The sequence below is a fragment of the Quercus robur genome, chromosome 7 (assembly GCF_932294415.1).
Source record: "Quercus robur chromosome 7, dhQueRobu3.1, whole genome shotgun sequence".
In the NCBI taxonomy this organism is placed as follows: Eukaryota; Viridiplantae; Streptophyta; class Magnoliopsida; order Fagales; family Fagaceae; genus Quercus; species Quercus robur.
Genome location: NC_065540.1, coordinates 47,535,293 through 47,561,408, shown reverse-complemented (window position 1 = coordinate 47,561,408; position 26,116 = coordinate 47,535,293). Strand labels below are relative to the sequence as shown.

Genomic DNA, 26,116 nt, shown 5'->3' with positions numbered 1-26,116 from the left:
TTAATATGCTCTAAAGGAACTCCTTTCTTTTCCAAAACCAACCACATAACCTCTCTAGTGACCCTAACATATGATTTCTCTAGGTCATTAAAAACCATATTGCAAGCCTCTGTATGTTTTTCCATTACATTTAATTAAGAATATAGGTTCCATCATGGTAAATCATCCTGACATGAAACAAAATTGATTCTCTGATGTTGTTTCATGTCTTAACAGATGTTCAATCACTCTCTCCAAAAGTTTCATAGTCTGACTCATAAAATTAATTACACTATAATTTATAATTCTTTCATGCTTCTTGTAATATTTCTTCTGATGAAAATTAAGAAATTTGTCATGCATAAAGGATGGTTTCAAGTTTTGATTCAGCTTTGTTTTGAGCTGTTTTGTTGAGTATATAATAACACTTAAGGGCTCCAGCATTTACTGAGTTATTTCCTATTCTTACTTTGATCAATATTTTTTTTTGATAAGTAAGAAAGATATATATTAAAAGCTACCTCATGAAAACACAAGGCAGAACAGAGATTACAGAGAAGGAAACAAACAAAAAGAGAGGAGAAGAAGAAAAAAAGAAAACAAACGGAGACAACAAAAAGCAAATTAATTACAGAGAAGAGAACTAAGGAACATAGGGATAGAATCACTAGAGGTGAGTCCCCAAGCCCTAGACCAATCAAAAAGAGAGCCACTAAAGTAAGCGAGCAGCTGGTCATCAGACTTGTCCCTATCCTCAAAAGTACGCCAATTACGCTCCCTCCAAATACACCACATTAGGCACAACGGAGCTAGATTCCAAACGCCAGAAGAATGCTTTCCAAACCAACTCCACCAACCTAAAAGCATATCTGCAACCGATCTTGGCAAAACCCAAGAAATTCCAAAGGATCTAAAAACCATGCTCCACAACAGATAAGCTTTGTCACAATGGAGAAGCAAATGATTCACCGACTCCCCGTTACAACGGCACAAAATGCACCAATCTACAAAATCGAATCCTCTATACCGCAAAATATCTCCTGTAAGAATCTTCTCCCAAGCCGCAGTCCAAACGAAGAAGGAGACGTGAGTAGGAGCCTTAACCTTCCAAATACCTTTCCAAGGAAAGGTAATAGGCAGGGAGCTTCGGAGCTTATTGTAGAACGAGCGGATGTCAAAAACCCCTTTCTTCGTCAATTTCCAAACCATGCGGTCTCCTTGCTCAGATTGAGGTAAGTTAGAACCCATGATTTGAAGGAAATCATCCACCACACTCGTCTCCCAATCATTTGGATTCCTAAGTAAAAGAACATTTAATATACTTATAGTGATATAAAAACTGCAACTACAATTGCATTTGCTTCTGATTAATATATTCTAAATGAGCACTTGAGACACTATATTGTCTAAAAAGTTTGTGTGGACTGGCCTTCATTTTCCTTTGGTACCTGCTCTATAGTCATATGTCATCTGCTAGTGTTAATTCAGCACTTGGACAAATTCATTTGCTAGTGCTTATTCTTATAATCCAAGAAACCCCCTTTGGTGCTTGTTGAAGAAGGGCTTGGGGAGGGACTATAAAAGCATTCACAGCAGTGGAGGCATATTACTATATTGCTAAAATTTAGCTCCACAAACACAAAAAGTAAGCTCTAGCAGTGGAGCTATGCTTATCTTTTTTAGCTGATTTGCTACAGTGCACATCTATTTATAGATGTGCATTGTTCATGAAAGCTAAAAAAAAAAATAATATTTTAATAAATTTCTCTCACCTCTTTCATTTAAAAAATATTTTCTCTTTCTTTCTTTTTCATTGTTTCTCTTTCTCGCTTCTCTTCTTTCTTCCTTTTTCCTTCTCATTTTTTTTTTCTCTCCCTCATCTACTCTTTGCTTTGCTGACTGTTCTGGGTTCATTTTCATCGCCTAGTCCTTCATCGCTGATCTTTATAACTGATCTTCATCGTCGATCCTTCATTGCCCAGTCCTTCATCGCCGATCTTTATCACCGATCTTCATTGCCGATCCTTCATCGCCTAGTCCTTCATCGCCGATCTTCATTGCCAATCCTTCATCGCTGATCTTCATCGCCTAGTCCTTCATCGCCGATCCTTCATCGCCAATCTTCATCGCCCAGTCCTTCATTGCCGATCTTCATCGCCGTCCCATCTCTGGGTTTCATGATGGTGGTTTGGCTGGATTTCATGGTGGCTGTGGGCAGTTGTTCTTGGTTGGCCGTGGTGGTGGATCGGTTTGTGGAGTTTTTATTGTAGTGGGATATTGTAGTGAGATAGAATATTTTATTGTAGTAGATATATTATTTTATTGAGATTTTTATATTATTTTATTGTGTTGAAAGCTAAAATAGATCCACTGCTGTAGCATGTGTGTAGGTAAAATAGATAAAGTAACTTTTAGTGGAGCTAAATTGTTAAATTTTTAGCTCCACTGCTGTGGATGCTCTAAGCCCTCAGTAGTTAGCGTAGTAAAGGGGAGAAATTTTGACTGACAAAGGCCTATTGTGGAGGTGCACTATACAATACAGCATATTTGAACAAACGATATGAATTATGTTGAATGCATCAACATGGAATATATGTCAACAAGAAACGAATCATCTTATGATCTTCAGCTTGATGCCAAAGGCTATTGGGATGTTTTTGCTTCTTTTGACAAGTATGTGAAAGTGGAATGTCTTAAGAGTGATTGTATAAGATAGAGGGATTGACTATTGAATCTACTTCAATCAATATTCAGTAGAAATTTTAAACAGTTTACAATTTACTCCGAAAGGTCAGAGAAAGAAGCCCGGTTAATATACTAGTAGTGGCATGAGAAACAACAACTACAATGACATTCGCTTTGACCTAAATTCCAGTTAAAGTACTCTAAATGAGCTCTTGAGATACTGTATTGTCTGACAAGATTATGTTGACTCCATTTTCCTTTGGTACCTGGTGTATAATTATATGTCATCTACTACCGTTGATTCATTCCTTGGACAAGTTCATTTGCTATTACATATTCTTGTGATCCGTGAAATTCCTTTAGCTGATTGTTGAAGTGGGGCTCCTGTCTAGGGGATAGAAGTCCGCCCCCCCCCAAACAAAAAAAAAAAAAAAAAAAAAAATTTGGGCACAGGGGGAGGCAAAGGACTCTTCTGCTTTGAGCCTAGCAAAGGAGCAGCGTTGTGGCTCATGAAGATCCTTTTTGACTAATAAATACTTGGAGCAGGGATATAGGTGGCTGGATTTGTTGCCAATGGAGGGACTCGGTGCAGCAAAGGAGAGAAATTGTGGCTGGCAAAGGACTTTTGGCTGATTGGTGATGGAAGGAGCGGACTTGATCTTGCAGAGAGTGTAACAAATGGTTTTTGTTCATTATATTTTTCTCTTCTTGGTGGAAGAATCTTCTACTACTACCCTCATGTGTAAGCATGATCACGAGAAAAAGGACTACTGTGGCTATGAGAACCATATTAGAAGCCTGATCTTGTTTTGCAAGTATAGGGAGTCGAGAAAAGTTTGTGGAAAACGTCTCAGCTTTATAGAGGAAATTTTACCATGGAGGCATTAGAAGAACTTGGCAAGAAGTGAAATTTTACCACAAAGGTAACCTTGCAACTCCAATTTGATAGGACATTTCAAGTGAAATGAATTTTATTTCTTGGATATGACATTATATAGAATGCCAAGTTATTTAAAATAATTTTAAATGATGTGGCATCAGATATGAGTCTAAATCTTCTGTTTCACTTTTCTTGCTTCATTTTATGTTTCACTAATAAAAAATTGACACATGTCAACCATTTTAATTAATTTCTAATTTTAAGGGGTTACCTAAAATAAATAAAATCCACCACCTGACCACCAACACATCCACACTACCACCAACCTTTGCTGGTACACTAGGCAGATATCTCTGAGCCATCAATGCCGCTAGTCACAACCACCGTCGTTGGCCTGCCTTCAACTGACAGACATCTCTTTTTCAGTTCTTGGACGATGTCCACCTCACTATTTCATCCAAATCTGCATCCTTGTCTAACAGACCAAGCCAATATGCTTTGTGTTTTGGATTGAAAGCCAAAAGTCCTCTACTTTCTAGGCTTGCAATCTATTGTCATTCAAAAATATAAGAAGGAAACTGTATAAATTTTGTGTGTCTTGAAGATTGAAAAGGAAGGCTAACGGAACAATGAAGGTAGGGAATAATTACAAACAAAAATCCAACTTCTCATGATTGAGTTTGTTGAACATAAAAGGCGGCTCTTCTATCAAAACAAAATGTATATTATATTTGGGTTTGCTGAAAATAGAGGCGGTGGATGGCCTTCTTTGGCTGGGTTGATGGTGCGGGTGACCTCTTCCTAGTGTCTCCAACAAGGTGGGTGGTGGTGGACCAGTTGTCGTGGATGTGTTGGATTTTAGATTTTTACTTATTTATTTATTTTAGGTAACCCCATAAAATTATAAATTAATTAAAATGATTGATTTTTTATTAGTTGAACATAAAGTAAAGTAAAAAAAATGGACATAAGATTTGGACTCATTAGATATAATTTTAGATTTGTAATATTAAATATGAACATTTAATGCCTTACTTTGCCATCAAAAGTTTCTCTCAGCTGAGAGCTCTTTCTACTCCGGTTTGCTTTTCGACGGTGCCTTACTTTGGCGTTGTTTCCTATTTCCTGCCTTGTCTTGTCCCTTTTGTCCTTTCTTTCTTCACTTCTGCTCATCCTTACACTTGTTCCTCCTCAAGACTCGCATATCTCTTGCTTTTCCCAACTTTCAACCTCTTATCTTTAGTTGCTTTGTTTGTTGAACCCGAGAAGTAGACTTTGTATGGTCCTTTTGTTTATCCTTCCTTTATTTCCTTGGTCTACCTTTTCAACTCCTTTATTACTTGTTTCAACCTTTCCTTACTCCTTTCTTTTGTCCTTTCTTCTCCGTGTCTGTCATTGTTTTCTTTGGGTCCTTGTTTCCTGACTTTCTACACTGACCATGGGGGACCACATCCCTGCAAGGGAGTATGGCTGGACTGAGAGCAGTGGGTTTGATATTAGTGTCGGCCCCTTCACTGAAGCTACTGATGCCTCCTCCCAGACTAGTGACAAAAATGAGACTCCTTTTGCTCGGCATGGACCAGTTCTTGAAGCGGACATGGATAATCTCAACATGCAAAGAGATCTATGGTCCCATTGTGCCATTGGGTTCTTGTTGGACTACAGGAAATTTTCTGTACAACATCTACAACAAGTTATTAACTCTGCATGGCGTATCAGAGGGGTAGTTTTAGTTGTTGGCCGAGATTCTTTTTTCTACCTCATCAATTTTGAACTTTTAGAGGATTTGAACCACTTCTGTTCGGAAGGTCCTTGGGCTGTAGATGGTGCTTTATTAATCTTGGAAAAATGGAGACCAAATCTGGTGCTCAATCGTTTGCAGCTCAACTATGTCTCTCTATGGGTCCAGCTTCACGGTTTGCCCCTTGATTATCAATATCCAGAATTGGCTGAGCGCATGGGTCAGTTAATGGGAATATTTGAGAAGGTGGACTGGGAGGATTGTATTCCCAAGAACATTAGATTTATGAGAGTAAGGGTGAGAATTGATCCATGGATGCCCCTGCCTACTGGATTCATGCTTCAACTGGATGATGGGACTCGGACTTGGGTGCAGTGTAGATATGAAAGAGTGCACAAGCTCTGTACCCGTTGTGGCTTAATTGGACACATGAAGGGCCAATGCAATGAGAGTATGGATGAGATTGAGAGAATGCTCATCCGTCAAAGGAACAGGATTCAGCGAACTCACCAAGTCCAGTTTGGGTTTGATTCCCTAGAACCTCATTTCCACAACGATCTAAGGGCTTACTATCATAGAAGACAGAGGTGGACTACTCAAGTGAGGTATGGCAACTTACATTCCTCTCATCACTCACATGCACAGGCTCCTCACCCTTCTGACCACCCTTTTCCTAATCCTTATTCCCCTGACCAAAATCAGGATGGGAATTTGCAGGTTTTTCCTGATCCTGAATCCCCTACTATTCCTAATCCCCACCTCACTACTACTACTGCCCCTACATAGCCAGAGAATGGACATGCAAACCTTCATTCTGCTATTTTATCCCTTTCCTTAAGTAACCCCTCCACCACTCTGACACCTCTCAACCCCCTTGCTTCTTCCCCTGGTCATACCCTGAATATTGATACTCCACCCAATCCGACCTTAGATCAGTCTTCCCTTGGTGACTTGCCTCAAGCTCTTCACCCTGTTTCTGGTGATACTTTCATCCTTCGTCCACCTTGTGCCTTACCTATGGATTCTTCCTTTCGCTGGACTTGGGTTGAAGGAAATGGACCTTTCATGACTAATGGTACTCTTAGAGAGGATACTCGGTCTGATTTTGCTACAGACAGCGATGAAACAGTGTTGCTATTCAACTTGGATAGACTTAATGAAGATCGTCCTGAATGGGTATGTAGGGATGCATGGAATAGAGGACAAATTCCTGACATACCGAAACCAAGTATTGAGAATTTAGTGCAAAGAGTAGACAGTGATGGGCCTCAGGTTAGAAGTCCCCAAGCTATGGGCTAAGATGGCTCATGGACCCAGTACCTAGCAGAGCCTGAAACACAGGTGGGAACTACTCATAGTCACACAGTCAGTTTGGACATTGGACTCACCAATATTGTGAACACGGAGATTGAAAACCTTGGCCTAGGCCCACCATCCCCTGTTTCTATTGCCTCGGATCCTGGACAATCTTCTATTTTGCACTGTGAAGAATGGCTGGAAGGTAGTCAAGTTCCTCCCAAGAAGAGATTCAGATCAGAATTTGGTCGACTAGGAAGGAATATCAGACAGAAACTTCTTTGTGGCTTCTTCACAAGGGAAGGTACCATTCCTACCTCCTCCGAATCTATTTCCTTTTGTAATATTAGTTTTGATTGCCATTCACTTGATGAGGATGCTCCTAAATATCCAAATGGGTGCTGGGAAGCTGACCCTAATCAGCTTCCCCAGTAGCCATGAGGATTTTGAGCTGGAACTGTAGAGGTTTGGGCAAATCCTCTGCAGTTCTATAGTGCCAGAAAAAAGCCCAAGAGTTTAAACCTGACATCATTTTTCTTATGGAAACTAAATTAGTGGATGGTAAAGGTAGAGATGTGTGGACTAGATGTGGTTTTTCTGATGGTTTGGAAGTTCCTAGAGTGGGATTGAGTGGAGGTCTGATTCTAGCCTGGATGGATAGACCTAGTCTTAAGGTTCAGCTTGTTACCAATCACCTTATTCATATTGATCTACTAGACAATAAGGGCAAACCAGTTTCCATTACCTTTGTTTATGGACATCTTGAATTAGCTCGGAGGGAGGAGGTTTGGCAGCAACTTTCCTCTATTAAAGCTTTTTCCCATGTAAGCTGGTTATGCATTGGGGACTTTAACCAAATTCTTAGCAGGGATGAAAAATTTTCTTTTACCCAAGGGAGAATTAGTGGGGCGTCTCTATTCTAAAAAGTTATTTCTGATCTCCAGTTTTGTGATCTGGCTGCTTCTGGACAGCAGTACACTTGGATGAATAATAGGGAGGATAATGAGTTCATCATGGAAAGACTTGATAGAGCTTTTGCTACTATTGAGTGGATCAACATGTATCCTTGTTACTCCCTTAGGAACCTGCCCATAATCAGATCAGATCATGGGCCAATTATTTTGGACTTTGAATTTCTCACCCCTTTTAGACGTAGACCCTTTAGATTTGAGCATATGTGGACTACTCATCCCTCCTGTGAGAGTATGATCCGTCAAGCCTGGGAGTCTAATTCAGTAGGGTCACGAGCTGCTCAATTGTGGGCAAAATTATTAAGTGTTAGAAAATCTGCTAGGAATTGGAACAAATCTGTGTTTGGGAAGTTAGATTATGAAATTAAACTGAAACAAACTCAGCTACAACAAATCCAAAATTCTATTAGGTCCATTGAGGATGTTAGGAAGGAAAGACTTCTCAGGGGTGTCTTAGAAGAACTTCTTGATAGAGGAGATGATGTGGGCACAAAAAGCTAGAACTCAGTGGATTCTCCAAGGGGACAGGAACACCAAATATTTCCAGACTGTTGTTAGACAAAGAAGAGCTAAAAATAGGATTTTACAAATTAAAGACTTTGCTGGTAATACAATAGAGGATCAGATGGAAATTGAGACCATCTTGGTGGAGCACTTTAGAAATTGCTTTGAAAACAAATCTCAGGCTAACTTCCATAGTGTTGTTCAAGAGCTACAAGCCTTACCTGTCCCTTTTCTTTCTGACCGGCACAGACTCCTTCTTGATAAGCCCATCACTCCTGCTGAGATTGAAAATACTATTTTCCAACTTGGTTCACACAAAGCACCTGGGCCTGATGGTCTCCCAGCTTTCTTTTTTCAAAAATTTTGGAGTATTGTGAAAATGGATGTCATTAATACTGTCCAAGCCTTTTTTCACTCTGGATCTCTTTTTAAACCTCTCAATCATACCTTCATAACCCTCATCCCCAAAGTTCCTTTTCCAGAGAAGGTTTCTCATTTTAGGCCTATTAGCCTTTGTAATGTCATTTACAAGGTCATCTCCAAAATTATGGTTTATAGGCTTAAACTCATCATGGACAGTCTCATTACTCCTTATCAAAATGCCTTCATTAAAGGAAGAAACATTACTGATAACATACTCATTGCCCATGAAATTATTGATGTCTTTAGGAAGAAGAAAGGCAGGAAAGCCAGTTTTGGAACTCTTAAGATTGATATGAGTAAGGCTTATGATAGGGTAGATTGGATGTTCCTTAAGGCTGTTTTAACTGTCATGAAGTTTGAGGATAGATGGATTCAATGGATTATGGAGTGTGTGACATCTGTTAGCTACACTTTGCTTGTTAATGGCAATTCAACATCCTCTTTCAAGCCTTCCCAAGGATTAAGACAGGGAGATCCCCTCTCTCCCTACCTCTTTCTTCTTTGTGCTAATATTCTCTCAATTGCCTTAATACAAGCTGAAAGTCATAAACAATTACAAGGTGTTAAAGTGGGTAGGAATGGGTTGTCCTTTACCCATCTCCTTTTTGCAGATGATTCTCTTCTTTTTTTCAAAAAGGAAGAGAAGTCTGTAACCACTTTAATTGCTATTTTGGACTGGTATTGCTCACTTTCTGGCCAGAAAATCAACTTAGCCAAATTTGACCTGTTTTGTTCCCCAAATATGGATGTTGCTGACCAGGAACTTCTTGCCTCAACTCTTCAAGTTAATCTCGTCCAGAATCCTACTAAATATCTTGGTATGAATTTTGTGTTGAAAGGTAATAGATGTGCTGACTTTCAATTTTTGGTTGATAAACTTCAATCAAAACTTCAAGGGTGGAAAGCCAGACTTTTATCCCAAGCTGGCAGGACCACACTCATTTCTTCTGTGCTTCAATCCCTCCCTCTTTATACTTTTGCTTGCTTTAAGGTACCTGAATTTATTTGCAATAAAATGGATTCTATTATCCGAGCTTTTTGGTGGGGACATGAGACTGGAGAAAAGAAATTGCACTTGTTGAATTGGGAAAGAGTCTGCCAACCTAAAAGATTTGGAGGGCTTGGATTTAAATCCTTTAAAACCATGAATCAAGCTATGCTCAACAAACAGTTCTGGAAAATAAACCAGAAGCCCCAATCTCTGCTAGCTAGGACTTACAAAGCCAAATACTTCCCTAGAGATTCCTTAATGGATTGCTGTCCTAAGCCCCATTACTCCTGGGTATGGAGGAACATCATTAAGCAAAACCATCCAATATTGAGAGAGGGAACTTGGTGGGTGGGTGATAGGTACAACATTCCTCTCCAACATAAAGATTGGTATCATTGCCTTTCTCTCAATCTTCATGACCAGAGGCTTCTAACTGGTACTGTAGGAGACTTAATTGATCACAATTCTGCTTCTTGGAACCATAATTTGGTCAGATCTCTATACCCTCATCCTATGGCTAGTCAAATCTTGCAAACACCCATTTCTAGAACCAAGTCTGTCTCAGATAAGCTGGTTTGGAGGCATTCCTATGATGGAGAGTATAAGGTCCGGATAGCTTATGAGTTGCTTAATTCAGAGCACTTGGCCCCACCCCAACAAGTTCTTAGAAACCAAGAGGTTTGGTATAGGATTTGGAAAGTGAAGACCCCTTTGAAGATAAATACTTTTGTGTGGAGATTGCTTCATGACAGTATTCCCACCTTTTCCAATCTTAAGCAACGAGGAATTTCGATTGATTCCACCTGTCCTTTCTGTAATGATCATGAGGAAACCAGTACTCATCTCTTTCTCCTCTGCCCTTTCTCTAGGGCCTGTTGGCATGGTTCATCCTTGGGAATCCATTCTTCTGACTTCAACAATATTTCCATTCAGCATTGGTTATCTATTGTTATTACTATTCACAATTACAAGGATCCTGGCTCCATGAATTATCTGCAATCCCTCTTCATCACCTTGTGGACTATTTGGAACCATAGGAACCAAGTGGTTCATGAAGGTATATCTCCTAATCCTATGCAAGTAATTCTCACGGTTCAAACTTTGTCTTGCAGGTACGGTAATGCATTCTCTGACCAACAAAACTCAAACTGGTTCTCAAGTAGACCTAAACCACCAACCCAGTCAGCTGCAGGACCCTGGCAATTAATTATCAAAGTTGCTGGTTTCAGAAACAAGAAGAAGAATAGAAGGGCCTATGTATATGAAGCTATAAACACACAGGGAGATTTTATGTTTTTTGGTGTTAATAGTAGTTTGGCAAGAACAGCACCTAGAGTTTTACTTGAAGCTGTGGTGGAAGCTTGTCTCATTGCAGAAAACCATGGTCTTCATCATGTTTTGTTTCTAAGTGACTGCAGAGGTTTAGTCAAAGTCTTCAACTCTGGAAGAGCTTCTGATGGGCAGGACAATGTTAGACTTGCTGACATCAATTTTCTTGTTCTACATGGATTCCTCTGTAAAATGATCTTAGTCCCTCATGTGCTGTGTAAGTCTTTATGTAATATAGCTAGACAGGCAACTATAATGCCTCTTAAACTTTGCTGGTTTAATCCAGCCTTTTTGTAATCTCCCTTATTTGGTATCAAAAAAAAAAAAAAAAAAAAAAAGGCTTTCAACCACAAAAAAAAAAAAAAAAAACATTTAATGCCTTTTGAAATCCAGAAAGTGATGCTAATAAAGGTCCTCAAAATTTCCGAGCTTAGTCGAGGTTGATTTTTGTGTATAGTGAAGCACAGCCTCCTAACACATTTTCTAACAAGAGCAACCAGGCATTTATGAATGGTAATTTGTGGAAATGGATAATAGTTAGTAAACTACGGTATGTATGCAATACGATATGTGTACGAATGGATATAATTTAGCATTTTTATCAAAGTACATTTTAAAAATAGGCAAAAATAATACATAAACAGAGAAATAACGACACATATATAGTATATGTATAATATGTTTTCAATTTAAAATTTTGGCAGCCCCAAAATTCGAAAATATTTGTCCTACGCTTTTTAGAAACAAATACGATGATTCAACAAAATACAATCATATAGAAATATCTTAACAATTTAACTTGAAATAATCCACTTAATAAAGAAAAATATTTCATTAATCAAGAATAAGTAACTAATAGTAAATACTACTACTAGAATAGAATCAATAGATATTGTATAAGCAAATGGATAAAGTTTAGTTATAAAATTGATTGTAGTAGGTTACAACCTTACCTAATAAAATAAACATAATATATTTTGAAAATCTAATCGTTAAATTGTATGTTCTTTACATTCTTAATACACATGTCAAATTTTTTGTCAATCAGATATTATTTACTATATGAGCTATAAGCTTATATTTTAAGCATAATTTTAAACTACCAATACTTGTCATTTAAATAATTTATTGATGAGATAATTATTGATCTTTAATTTCTTAAAAATTTTGTAAGGATAGAAGATATAAGAAGAAGGTGTAATCTAATGGTAGATTTGTTAAAATTCACCTCCAATAAAAAGATATTAAGTAAGATTGAAGATTTAGGCTACAACCAATTTTGTGGCTAACTCTATTCTAAAAAAATAATATTATATAATACTAGAATGGATAAATGAGATTTAAGGGGAAAAAAAAAGTAATAAAGAGTGAACGTAAAAACAGATTTAGCACTTACAAGGAATAATTTGAGGTTGTAAATCGTGAGCACAACCTTAGCCTTCAGGAACAATTGAAATTTGATTTTTATTAAAAAAAGAAAAGAAAAGAAAAGAAAAAAAGAGTAAAGTACTAATTTAGTAGGGTGAAGATGTATTTTGACTTTTCACATTTAGGGTGTTGGTAGTATTTTGGGTTTCATGATGTTTAAGTGATAAGTGTTTCTTTGTTTGAAAGTTTATCTTTTAAGAATTGTTTAAGGATTTTAGTGATAGATGTTCTCGGGTCATACATTAATAAACTATTCTAAGAAATTTTATATGAGAAAATAAAAAAGTAATTATATATATATTTTTAAAATTTTCATAAATTTTTTTCTAAAATAGTTGATTAATGGATATCCTAATGGCACTCTTTAATTGGACCTATTGTTTAATCATTTACTAATAGTAATATAATCTCTTTAGAGTTTTATCACTTTCTAGTTTGTAGGTGCCGTATTTATCTGCCAATTTTTATTCTTATTTGTAACTAACGCAATGAAACTCTCCATTCTAGAATACCACATATTTTACTATAAAATTGAGAGCCAAACGACAAAAATGAGCTTCTTTTTTTTCTTTTTATATTGTTTTGTAAGTACGCATATGTTACACATTTTTACCAACTATGAAATAGATAACTATCGCAATTCGCAAACAAACCAACTTCATCATAATAATTGTCAATAGCTTTGTAACTCATTGGTATTATTTGATTTTATTATTAGGTAAAACTTCAAATATCATTTCTCCATTTGTTGTAAAGGAAAAAAAAAATCATAAGATAGAATCGAAGGATAATGAAAAGAAGAGTGAAATGTTGGAGAAAATCTATCATGTATTTGATACATACATCTACCCTCTCACATCGAATGCATGTAATACCACCTCGGAATACAGACATTGAATATAACTAAGACCTTTGACACTAGAAATGAAACCAGAGCCAAAACATGATGACTTGAATCAAATAGAACATGATGTTGTTGAAGATGACTTCCATAATAGTTAGAAATACTAGATGAGACTTATAACTATTGTTGTTCCTAAGAACAATAATATATATATATATATATTGTGAGAAAGAGCTAAGAACAATAATTGATAAATAAATAATATTCAAATTAACATTTAAATAATAACATATCACATAAATTGGATTTACCATAAAATTAGAGAATAGTGGAGAGATATTACTTCAATGATGGTACAAATTTTTTTTCTTTTTTTTTTTTTTGATAGGAAATGATGGTACAAATTGATCTCATAACATAAGAATAAATTACCGTCAATTCATAAGATTTTAGATAGTGGAGTTAATGCGTAGACCATGTCACTACCCATTACCAAATACCGCACTCGGTAACGGGACCACAAACAAATATTAACGCGTTCTTTTCCCTTAAAGCCGAGCCCTAACCTTGTTCATTCGCAACCCCAATTTGGGGATTCCAATTGGGGCTAATTCATAATTTTAAATAGCTTCAGGACCAATCTCAAACTTCCTAAATTTTCAAAGAAAACCCATTTATCTCTTTCTCTTTCATTCCGTGGCTTTCATGTTAGCTTTGGAACCCGCATATCTTGAAATCCATTTCTCTTTCTCTAGCAGAGCGCTTCCAATGAGCCAAGGTAATACTAATAACACTCTGCCCTCTCTGCTTTGATTCGAAATCCTCCCGGTATATGCATATTTGGGTCTTGTTGTGGAAGATCAGAGTCTTTTTTTTTTTTTTTGATAAAGTTGACCAAAGTCTTGATTGCATGTAATCTGCTCTTTTTTATACAAATTTATTTTGATGGGTGTTGTTTATTTTGATTTTATATAGAACCCATGTTTCAAAGATAGGATTTTTAAGTGTTCAAAATGATAGCTCAAATCTCTTCCCCTGTTTTGCGTTTTGAATAAGCAGATAGATGTAGTTAGCTCTCTCTGTTCTTTATTAAGTATTCAAAGAATGAAAAAAGCATTTGGGAAAGGAAAGGTGATTATAGATGGATATAGGGAAATGTTAACAGATGTGCTAAGGCATTAGTTTAGAAACTATTTTAAGAAAATTTTTATGGAAAAAGAAAAAAGTAATTAATTGTTTTGGCGACTTTTATGATTTTCATAAAAGTGGTGTAAAAATTTTTCTAAAATGGTTGGTTAAAAATTGTCCTAAGGGCATCCATTATCAGGACTCAGTAATAATATATAGTAGTCAATTATTATCAAAAGTGATCCATGCTTTCCAAAAATCAGTCCTATACATTATCTATTTATGATTGTATCAAGAGTGATCTCACCAGTCTATTATGAACTAGCGTATGTGTTGAACTTGAACTCCTTAATCTTTTAGTCACATCAAAAAGGAAGGGATGTTTTGCAATCTGAAGGAAAAAGATCCCACCCATTAATTCTAAGAAGTAAGAATGTACTTTGTATCTATTCCTAGTCATTTCATGTTTCTTCCATGCCTTTTCAATGGCCTAAAAAAGAATTGTATGCGCAGCGATGGTCCTTGGCCATATGCATTTGTGTTAGATTGTACTGATTAATATACTCCTAAACTTGGCCGTAGTACTGAACTTTGCTATCAGCTGTTGATCTATTAAATGGTCATTATTAGCTGACATTTCTACTTACTCTAAAGTTGAGATCCTTTTTGTTTTAGCTCTCTGCTTCTAGTTTTTAATATTGCAGATTGTACTCTTTTATTTATTTAGTGTTTTTGGGTATCCTCCAATGGGCTAAAACATTGAAATTCACTGGAATTAATAAATAAATTACCTTATACAATTTCCAGAGTTGTGACAAGCTCAGAAGCTACAAAACTTCTCAGCCTTCATCAATCCAAAACTGCAATCCCTCTCTCCATTTTCAACTTTCTACTTCTTTTATGCTTTATAATTTTTCCTCAGATAAAAAAAAGAAAGAAAGAATGATATATTGATGCAGGTTGGATGCATAAAAGGATGGTTTGAAGCTTTCATTTAGCTTGGTTTTTGAGCTGCTTTTCTGAGCATATGATTACACTCGAGCTTTGTTGGCTCCAGCAACCACTGAGCTGTTTTCCTGAATCTGTTATTATGCAGTAGAAAAATTTAAACAGATTAAGATATTCTCTAAAAGTTCAGAGAAAGAACATTTAATCTACTAATACTAGTATAAAAGCAGCAAGCCAGCAACTACAATGCCATTTTCTTTGACCTATGTTTCCAATTAAAATCTTCTAATTGAGCTCTTGAGGCACTATATTGTCTACCAAGATTGAGCGGCCTACATTTTTTTGGGGTTACCTGTTCTATAGTCATATGTCATCTACTAGTGCTTATTCATTGCTTGGATAGTTTCATTTGCTATTGCTTATTCTTTTAAGTTTTAGTCTGTGAAGCCCGTTTAGCTGATTGTTGAAGTGGGCTAGGTGAGGGATTATAAGCCCTCAGCAATTGGCATAGCAAAGGAGACAAATTACAATGACAAAGGCCTGATGCAGAGGGTGAATCATACAACACGGCTGTTATTTTAAGTGGACCATATGAATTATGTTGAATGCATCAATATGGACTATATGTCACCAAAGAAAACAATCATTTGATGATTTTCAGCTTGATGTCAAAGGCTGTCAAGATGTTTAATGCTTCTTTTGACAAGTATGTGAAAGTGGAATTTCTTGAGGGTGATTGTTTAAGAGAGAGAGATTAACCATTGAATCTACTTTGACAAATATTCTGTAGAAATTTAAACAGATTAAGATTTACTCCAAAAGGTCAGAAAGAGGAGAATTTGTTAGACTAATAGTGATATAAAAACAGCAACTACAATGGCGTTTACTTTGACATAAGTTTCCAATTGTGCTTCCTTTCCTTTTGTACCTGGTTTATAGTCATATGTCATCTGCTACTGCTTATTCGTCACTAGGACAAATTCATTTGCTGTTGCTTATTGTTGTGATTCTTGAAACCCCTATAGCTGATTGTTGAAGCGGGCTCCTAGCAAGCTAGGGGCTGGAAGTGCCCCCATTGAGCATTGGGGGAGGTGGAGGTCTCTTCTGATGTGAGCCTAGCAATGGAGCAGTGTTGTGGCTCACAAAGGTCCTTTGACTGAAACTTGGAGAAGGGATATAGGTGACCGGATTGGGGGCAGAGGGAGGGACTTGGTGTCTCAAAGGAGAGACACTGTGGCTGGCTAAGGTCTTTTGATGGATAGATGATGGAGTGAATTGACCTTGCAGTGACTCAAACAAATGGTGTTTATTTACTATATTTTGCTCTTCTCTATGGAAGATTCTGCTAGCCTCATGTGCATATGCATGTATGCTCGTGAGAAGTAACACTGCTCTGATTATGAGAAGCATATTTTGAAGCCTCATCTTGTTCTGTAAGTATATATAGAGTTGAGAGCAATTTGATGGAGAATGTCTTTGGCTTTTGGCTTTATAAGGAGTAATTTTTACCGCACAGGCATTAGAAGAATCTGGTAAGAAGCCAATGTTTTACTACAAAGGAAACCATGGTAGACACAAAGGAATCCATTTCCATCCTTGCAACTAAAAATTTGTCCATTTGAACCGCATTAAGGTTTTTTTTTAATATCCAGAAAGTGACACCAATAACGGTCCATACAAATCCCAAGCTTGGAGTGGAGGTTCTGCTTTTTTTTGCTGAATGAGTGGAGGTTCTGCTTATGCCTTGCCATGTTTTGCTCAAATATTTTGTGCAGTGAAGCACAATCTCCTGAGTCCTGACCATTTCTAACAAGAGCAACCAAGTATTTATGAAATTCTTATTGGTGGAAACAGACAACAGTAGCAAACGAACCAACATCATCAAAATATTTAAACGAGTTGGCCAATTTTTCAATTTTACGTTGTAAAGCAATTCAATGTGTTAGAATTAAAATGATCTCCTTATGACTATTTTAAAAAGTGGAGAGAAACTTATAACTTTATGAAAATTATCTACTGGGCGGATTAAAGTGGAAACATAGCCATAACAAACAAAGAAAGACACCTTTCTTCTTCTTCTTCTTTTTTGAGGGGGGAAACACCTTTCTTCAATGTGAAAGTTTTAAGTTCTTTATACTTTATGAACTAAAAAGTGGACTATCGACTATTCTATAAAAGACGGTTGAAAATGTCACTACTTGGGAAACATGGCCATACCATAAAAAAACACCTTTTTTTTGAACAAATGTTAACATTGAAGATTTGTGTACTCTAGTTAAATGGTATCATTTTCTCAAAAAAAAAAAAAAAAAAAAAGGTTTCAAAAGGCTATAAAAAAAATTAACTAAAAAATGGAATATCTTTTTCTTCTTCCCCTTTTTTTTTTTTTTTTTTTTCTTTTATTTATTTATTTATTTTTTGAGAATATCAAATATTCTATTTAAGACTCAGTTGAAAAATGTCCGCTATTTGGCTAACATGAGCATACCATACAAGAAAGGAATAAAATTCCTTTGTCTTGTTGTTAGTGTTCCACTTTATATAGTTTATATCATACAGACTGCAATATGCCATATATCTTATTTTTATTTTTATTATCCATTTTAAACTATAGTTATATTATGAGAAAAAAATTAATGAATAAAGTATATCGTGACTGGTAGAACATAAAATAGAACAGAAAATTGTCTTTTTATATCAATATTAAACATTGAAGTTTTAGTATACAAGTGGTTAAATAGTAGTATACTTTTTATTATTATTATTCAAAGTGGTTAAATGGTATCAAAAGCCAAAAAAATGATCTATTAAATGAATAGCAACTATTCTAGAAGCGTCCTTTAACCAAAGAGAAGAAAAGAAAAGAGAGAAAGAAAGTAAAAAGAGGAAGTATTTTATAAGATTGAATGGAAAAATGTCCACTATTTGGAAACACATGGACGTACCACTCAAAGAATGGAATAAAAATCTTATGTCATGCAATTGTTTTTTCACTTTATAAGTTATACCTGTGTAAGAATATTATGTTTCCACTTCATACAAGAGTGTGATGATGTGTGGAGCGAAAACACCATATATCTTCTCATTTATACCCTACAAACTTTATTTTGTCACATATTTGATATATATATTCGACATGTGTTAACTGTTAAGCTGCAATCATTGGAATATAAAGACACCATATTTCCACTTCATACAGGAGTGTGATGTTGTATGGAGTGGAAACACCATATATATTCCCATCTATACTACCCTACCAATTTTAATTTGTCACATATTTGATATATATATATATATATACTTGACATATGTTAAGTTGCAATTAATGGAACACAAAATGCATTTCTTACCTAGATCAACATTATTGAGTTTTCTATACTTGTGGTTAAGTGGTATTAGACAGAAAAAATAAATAAATAAAATAAAATATCGAGTCTGTTGAAATATGCCCACTATTTGTACTTTTCTATGCAGTATGCACGGAAATGACAAACGACCTAATAATCACCAACATAGCATTTTGTACTAGTCGATAGAGAATAAATCTAGGGGTGGAAAAGTTCTGCCTTGTTTTGAAGGATAAGGCCAAACCCTCAGCTATATTTATTTTTGTATTTTGTTAGTGAAAAGAGACTCATTAAATTTACTTGCATCACAAGGAAAGAGATGCTTTGCCAATTGCCATCAAATTGAAAAAGATCCCACCAATATAATTGAATGCCAAGTCATGATCCTCGCCCTTCTGCATTATTTTAGGTTATATCATACTGAAGAGAAATTAAACGGAAATCCCTAATAGATAGATAGATAGAACAAAGATTTAATAGAAGGTTGACCAAAAGAAGAGAGGAATGCTGAGAGAAAAGTTCTTTTGAGTTTGGTGATTAAAATTGCGTAGAGTTCTTTTGAGTTTGGCAAATCATTACCCAATTGCCTTAGTAGAAAAGACAACCATAATGAAAATGTGTATTTGCTTTCATAAGATTGAGATGTGCTTTCCAAGATCCAACACACCACTCTTATCGAAGTTTGCTATGTATTTCAATATGCTTACAATACTCTCATTTTTTCTTCTGTTTTTTTATTTTTTTTTGTTTTTAGTTTTTTGTATTTTTTTTGTTTTTTTTATTATTTTTTTTATTGTTTCTACTTTTGTGTTTCACTAATGGTTATTTTCCTCAATTACAGATTATCGAAATACAATTTCGATCACGTACGTTAAAATACATTCATGATCATGTTCTCTCTTTTTATCATTTTGGTTTGTTTAGAGTTTAACATTTAGTTGTTATAATATATATATATATATATATATATATAGAGAGAGAGAGAGAGAGAGAGAGAGAGAGAGAGAGAGAAAGAGAGAGAGAGAGAGAGAATATTTGAATATGTTTTTCAATGTGCATACCAACTATTTTGTTAATTGCTTAAAACAAAGCATAGTCTTCTAGATTGTAGTAAAGTTCTTGGAATTATTTGTATCCATATTTGAATATTAAAATCACATCGCTATATGAACATATGATCACAACAGTTGTTACAACACAAAAAATGTTTAGCAAATATTTATAAATTAATAGGACAAAATTTAGCTATAAAATTGGTTATAGCCTAAAACTACAACCTTACTTAATATCTTTTTATTGGAGGTGAATTTTGAAAAATCCACAATTGAATTACATTTTCTTCTTAAATCTTCCATGCTTGCAAAATTTCTATAAAATTAAAGATCAATAACTATATCATCATTAAATTGTTTAAATTGTAAGTTTTTGTACTTTAAAATTATGCATAAAATGTAAGCTTATAAATCATATAGTAGATAATGTCCAATTAACGCAAAATTTGATATGTACATTAAGAACATAAAAAACATGCAATCAACTATTAGATTTTCAAAATATATAGTAATATGAATGATATTGAAGGTTGTAGGCTTAGGTTACAACCAATTTTATAATTAAATTTTGTCCAAATTAATATTACTTAATATTTGTTAGGCGTCAATTCTAAATATAGTGGCTCTAGGTTTGAATGTGATCTAATAGTGTTTTATAGCGCAACAATTATTAACAAAAAGTAATGTTAAGTTGACTAATTTTTAAGCAAAAAAAAAAAGAAAAAGAAAAAAGATGTGTTTGAAATGAGTTTGGATTCATTAAATATATGTGTAAAAACTTTAAGATTAAATTGCTAACATTTAATAGAATTTGGAGCGAGTTTGAGTTATATATATATATATATATAAATATATATATATATATATATATATTTTAATAAATTCAAATTTAGAATACGTACTCTCAAACAAATTTAGTGTTTCTCATTTTTGAGTAACTGCACAAAAGTGGACTAAATTAGACTGAATTGATTGAAGTGGACTAAGGTGAACTAAATAAGATTGAAATGGATTGAATGAGAATGAATAGGACTGAATAGTCCGAATGGATTGAGGTTGACTGAAATGAGTTTGGAGCAATTTGATGGAGAATATCTTAGGCTTTTAGCATTATAAAGAGGAAATTTTACAACAGGCATTAGAAGAATCTGGTGATTAAGAAACTAAAGTTTTACTACAGAAGTATCCATTTCCATCCTTGCAACTAAAAATTTGTCCATTTGAACCGCATTATTATTATTATTATTTTTTAATATCCAGAAAGCGATAGCAATAAAGGTCCATACAAATCCCAAGCTGGGACAGGAGGTTCTGCTTAGGCCATTCCATGTTTTGTCTAATATTTTGTGCAGTAAAGCACAATCTCCCGAGTCCTGAGCATTTTCTAACAAGAGCAACCAAGCATTTACGAAAGAAAGTTACGTTCACAACATTTTTACTATATTTTTACAATAAATCATAGGTGGTTAGTTGTTATTGGTTTAAATTTGAAACTAACACTAAGATTACTTTTTTGCCTTAACAATAACAACTAGTAACAACATACTGCTTATGATTTGTTGTGAAAATATTGTAAAAATGTTGTGAACATATCCTTTCTCTTTATGAAATGCTAATCGGTGGAAACAGACAACAGTAGCAAACGAACAAACATCATCAAAATATTTAAACGAGTATGTTACTTATAACAAAGTAATTCAAATATTCAATGCGTTAGAACTATTTTAAAAGAGGAGAGAAACTTATTACTGCATGAAAATAATATATTGGTTAGATCCCATTCTTTTTCTAAAAGCAAAATAGACGGGTAAAAGTAGAAACATGGCCAAACAATGAAAGACAGCTTTCTTACGAATAAGTTTTATGCTCTAAAAGAACTGAAAATTGGAATATTGACTAAGAGGTCGAAACATACCCATACTATACAAAGGAAGACAACTTTCTTATCCATGTCCACATTAAAGTTTGTATACTCTGGTTATTAAATGGTATCAAAAGGCAAAAAGACGACCTAACAAATGGAATAGCAACTATATTATATTTATGAGACTGTTGAAAGTGTCCAATATTTGACTAACATGTGCATGCATGCAAAGAAAGGAATAAAAGTCCTTTGTGTTGTGGTAGTGTTCCACTCTATAGTTTAAATTCTACCGGCTGCAATATGTCACATATCTTTTTTTATTTTATTATTATTATTCTTGTAAAGTTTAAACTTTGGTTATTTTATAAGAAAAATTTAATGGTCATAATAAACTATGATTGGTAGAACATAAAGTAGAATAGAAAAATGTCTTTCTCACTAATGTAAACATTAAAAACAAAAAATGGTATACTTATGGTTAAATGGTATCTTTCTCTTTTCTTTTCTTTTTTCTCAAAGTGTTTAAATGGTATCAAAAGACCAAAAAAAAAAAAAAAAAAAAAATTTGAACTATGAAATAGAATATCAACTACTCTATTAAGATTCCTTTAACCCAAAAATAATAATAGTAATAAGAGAGAGGGAAAAAGAAGAAGAAGTATTTATAAGTGTTAATGGAAAAATGTCCACTATTTGGGAAACATGGGAATACCACACATTGAAAGGAGTAAAATCCTATGTCATACAATTGTTATTTCGCTTTATAGTTTATATCCGTAAAAGTATATTATCATAGTATATGTTTCGGCTTCATACAACATCACACTCACATGCAGTGTGTGAGTTACACTCAGTTATGAGACCCACACACTAAGTGTTATGATGCATGGAGCGGAACACCATATACCTTACCAACTGTAGTTTCTCACATATTTGCTATATATTTTTTTAGAACTTTGGTTATTTTATAAAGAAAGAAAAAGAGACAAGTATGGTACATGTTATTTTTTTTTTTCCATATACTAAATTTTTGTTATTATTATTATTATTATTTTTTTAAGAAGACGTGGTAAGCTACCATAGTCCATAAGTGGAACACAAAGACCCCTTTGAAATATGCCCACCATTTGTACTTTTCTATGCACGGAAATGTTAAACGACATAATAATCACCAACATAGCATCTAGGAATTTGGACTGTTCAATTGAGAATAAATCTAGAAGGAAAAAGTTGTGCCTCATTATGAAGGATATGGCCAAACCATCAGCTATATTTATATTTGCATTTTGTTTAGGGTAAAGAGACCCCTTAAATTTACTTGCATCACAAGGAAAGAGATGCCTTGCCATCAAAATGAAAAAATATTTCACCAATATAATTGAATGCCAAGTTATGATCCTCTTCGGCCTTTTGCAATTTAGGTTATGGTAAAACTTAGGTATAGTACTTAGGTATTGTTTTTTAGACTCTTTTTTTAAGATTCTACCATGTAGATTTTTCCTCATAGGATGGAAGTGTATTTTTTAATTAAATAGTCATATGACTGAATCTTAAGGAGAGAATTTAAAGAACAGCACCTAAAGTATTGTACCTAAATTTTGTCATTTAGGTTATATTGTGATGGAAGAGAGACTCAGTGGAGAGTCCCTGATAGATAGAACAAAGAAAGAATCTAAAGCTGGACAAAAGAAATGTGGAATGTTGAGTAGAAAAGTTATTCTGAGGTGATTGCGTTCTTCCACACTCTACCAATATAGGATATGAGCCTAAATTTTGTAAATCATTACCCAATTCACTTTGTCCAATCGTCTTCCACCATAAAGTTAGTGTCATTATATGTAGAGAGAGTGTTTGAAACTCAGTGTCCTTCATTTTTAACCACATGTTACAGTGGCTTAGTGGTAAAAATCTATTGTGAGTTGTGACCCATCACTTTTATGATTTTGAAAGCTATAAATTTGAACAGTGAAATACTCCATTAATGTCCAGGTAATTTCACGCTATAATGCAATGCGAAAGTTTTAGAGGGTGGAACAGTGACCACATCTCTAACCCACTTTTTTTGGGTTTTCAAAAAAAAAAAAAAAAAATACCGTAAATAATATGTTAAGCTCATTCAAGGCCTGGCATTAATTAGCCTACGGAATCATATCCTTACCTGTGGTACTTTGATCAAAAAAATAATTCCAACCGAAACATCTTCACGTGGAGAGTGATATGTATGGAGTATGGACAATGTGAATTGTAGATGAAAATACAAATTAATACAGTATTTGTTGATTATAATAAGTAGAAAAGAACTTATGCAAACGGTAACATTGATAAGTCACGAGTATATCATCATTTAATTGGAATACAATTCAAGTACCAATTGAAAGTTACCAGCCAAGAACTAGTATACTCTATACTGCAGCATGTCCATCACGACAAAAGCTAATCAAACTCAATGAGAGTCAAGCCAAGATACAAATTAACAATTCGATAAAAGGGATAACTCAACAAGATTAATGTATTTCAACAACCAAAAAAAAAAAAACGAGATTAATGTATTAAAAAAATCTCCTTAAAAAAAAAAAAAAAAATTCTCCCACAACCTTCAAATCCAAAATTAAAGATAATGGTTTTTGTTTTTTCATTTTTTTGAAATGGAAAATGGAAAAAGGGTCAACTTGACCCAACTTGTCATCATTTTTAATTTTTACGGGCAGGCTATACTCTATAGATTGGCATGTTTTCTCACAAGTCACAAGTTTGAAATTTCTCTATCCATACCAATTTTGAAAGGTTTATATAAAATCAACATATTATTATGAATAAGAAGAAACAACTAATCTAATCCTCCAAGTCTATAAATTATGATGAAATTCTTTAAAAAAAAATATATTTGCGTAATCCCATATATATATTATAAAGAAGCTACTTGCACCGAATTACATCTCGGCCAGTCCTCAGAGTGAACCAAGGGAAGAACAGAGGAGAGAAGGGTGTATCCAACGCAAAATTACAAATAGAAGCCCAACCAGCAATAGTACCAGGACATTTTCAACTAGCTCCTTCAATTATTTTGGGATAGAGGGATAAACTATATGGAGTTGAGGCACAAACTTTTGTTGCTTGGAAAATTATTAATTGCTCTTGGAGTATAGTAGTGTGGTGTTTTATCCTCTCATATTCATAATAGACCTCATAATGAATTTAATCAATAAGATCTACCATAAATATAAAAATAAAGAACATCACATCACCATACTCTAAGAGCACTTAATAGTTACTCTTGCACAACAAAGCCTAAGGAGTTACACTCCGACTTGTGAAGGTCTTTCCTCTTTTGATTCTTGGATGAGGAATATGGGTCTTTGGATTGGGCACAGATGGAGGGGTATAAGCCCTCAGCGCCCGTTGGCATGGCAAAGGAGAGACGCTCTGACAGGTGAAGGCCTTTGGTCTGATTGTTGATGGAGGGACTACACCTTGCAGTGACCCTAAAGCATGGTTTTTGTTCATTACTTTGTGTTCTTCTACATGGGAGATTCTGCTATCCGCATGTGCATGCATGCTTATGTAGAACAGGACTATAAAGATTACACGAAGCATATTTAGAACTTAGAAAGGGATGGTTAAGAACTTAAGAACAATGAGATGATGAATGTGTGGAGAATGATGGTTGTTTTTATAACAAGAATCGTGGTACGAGCCAACGAACTGAAAGTAAACGGGGAAAGGGGAAAAAAAAAAAATTGGTGTTGAAAGGGATTAGAATATTAGGGTGCATTTGGTTGGAGATTTTTAGTATCGTAGTTTAAAATGATGTGAAAATTGTCGTTTAAAAAGTATTGTGAAAACACGTGTTTACGGTATTCATAAAGCAAAAATGTGTTTGGTACAATGTTTTAAATAATATGTTTCAGTGTGTAAAAAACATAATTGTATATTTGGTATCTATGTGTTTTTTTTTTTTTTTTTTTTTTTTTTTTTTTAAGTTGACAAGTGGCTCCTCTAATTGGAACTGAAATAGGAAGTTTTATGTGTTGTCTAATCAAGTGGACCCCATATTTTTAAAAATATTTACAAAAGTGTTGTTAAGTATCATTGTTTGAAATCTGAAAACTAGTAAAAGAAGTTTTTTAAATTTAGTGTTTAAACACTTTAAAATAAATAACGTAATTCAAATACTCTTAAAAAAACATCATTACCAAACGCGTTGTGTTTTTTTTAGAACCACAATTTTTCAGAGTTTAAATACTGAAAACTGTTGTTTGGAATTACATACCAAACCAGCCCTAAATGATTCAAACTATTTTGAATGCAAAAATTGTAGTACCATATGACAGTCACAACTTTCGAAATATTTATCCATATGAATGACTGTATATAATGAAGAAAAAATAGTATATTTACGTGAAAGTGAAAATGAATATAAAAGGCAACTAATCACAGTTTTCCAAGTGAGATAGATAGAAGCAAAATATGAGTTTGCTACTATAATTATTCTTCTAACCAACTTACTCACTTATTTAATAGAGTAGTTCCAAGATCAAAAATTATTTTACAACTTTTTACCACAAATCTGATATGGCAGATTGTAAGTGGTTAACTATCACTTACACATAGACCCACTATTTTTATTTACCAATCATACTCTACTGTGTCACAATTGTGATAAAAAAAATTGTAAAAAATTATGTGATCTTAGACTTTTCCTATTT

The 26,116-nt window shown here is 34.4% G+C and overlaps 2 long non-coding RNA genes across 3 annotated transcripts in view; both read left to right on the top strand.

Annotated features, from left to right (window-relative positions):
- The window catches only part of LOC126693724 (uncharacterized), a 96,382-nt gene that overhangs the window by 34,509 nt on the left and 35,757 nt on the right, over positions 1-26,116 (top strand). The window lies entirely within an intron of this gene.
- On the top strand, positions 13,642-15,968 carry LOC126693726 (uncharacterized). The gene is made up of 2 exons (XR_007645481.1): positions 13,642-13,849; positions 15,586-15,968. It is a non-coding gene; the product is annotated as an uncharacterized LOC126693726 (long non-coding RNA).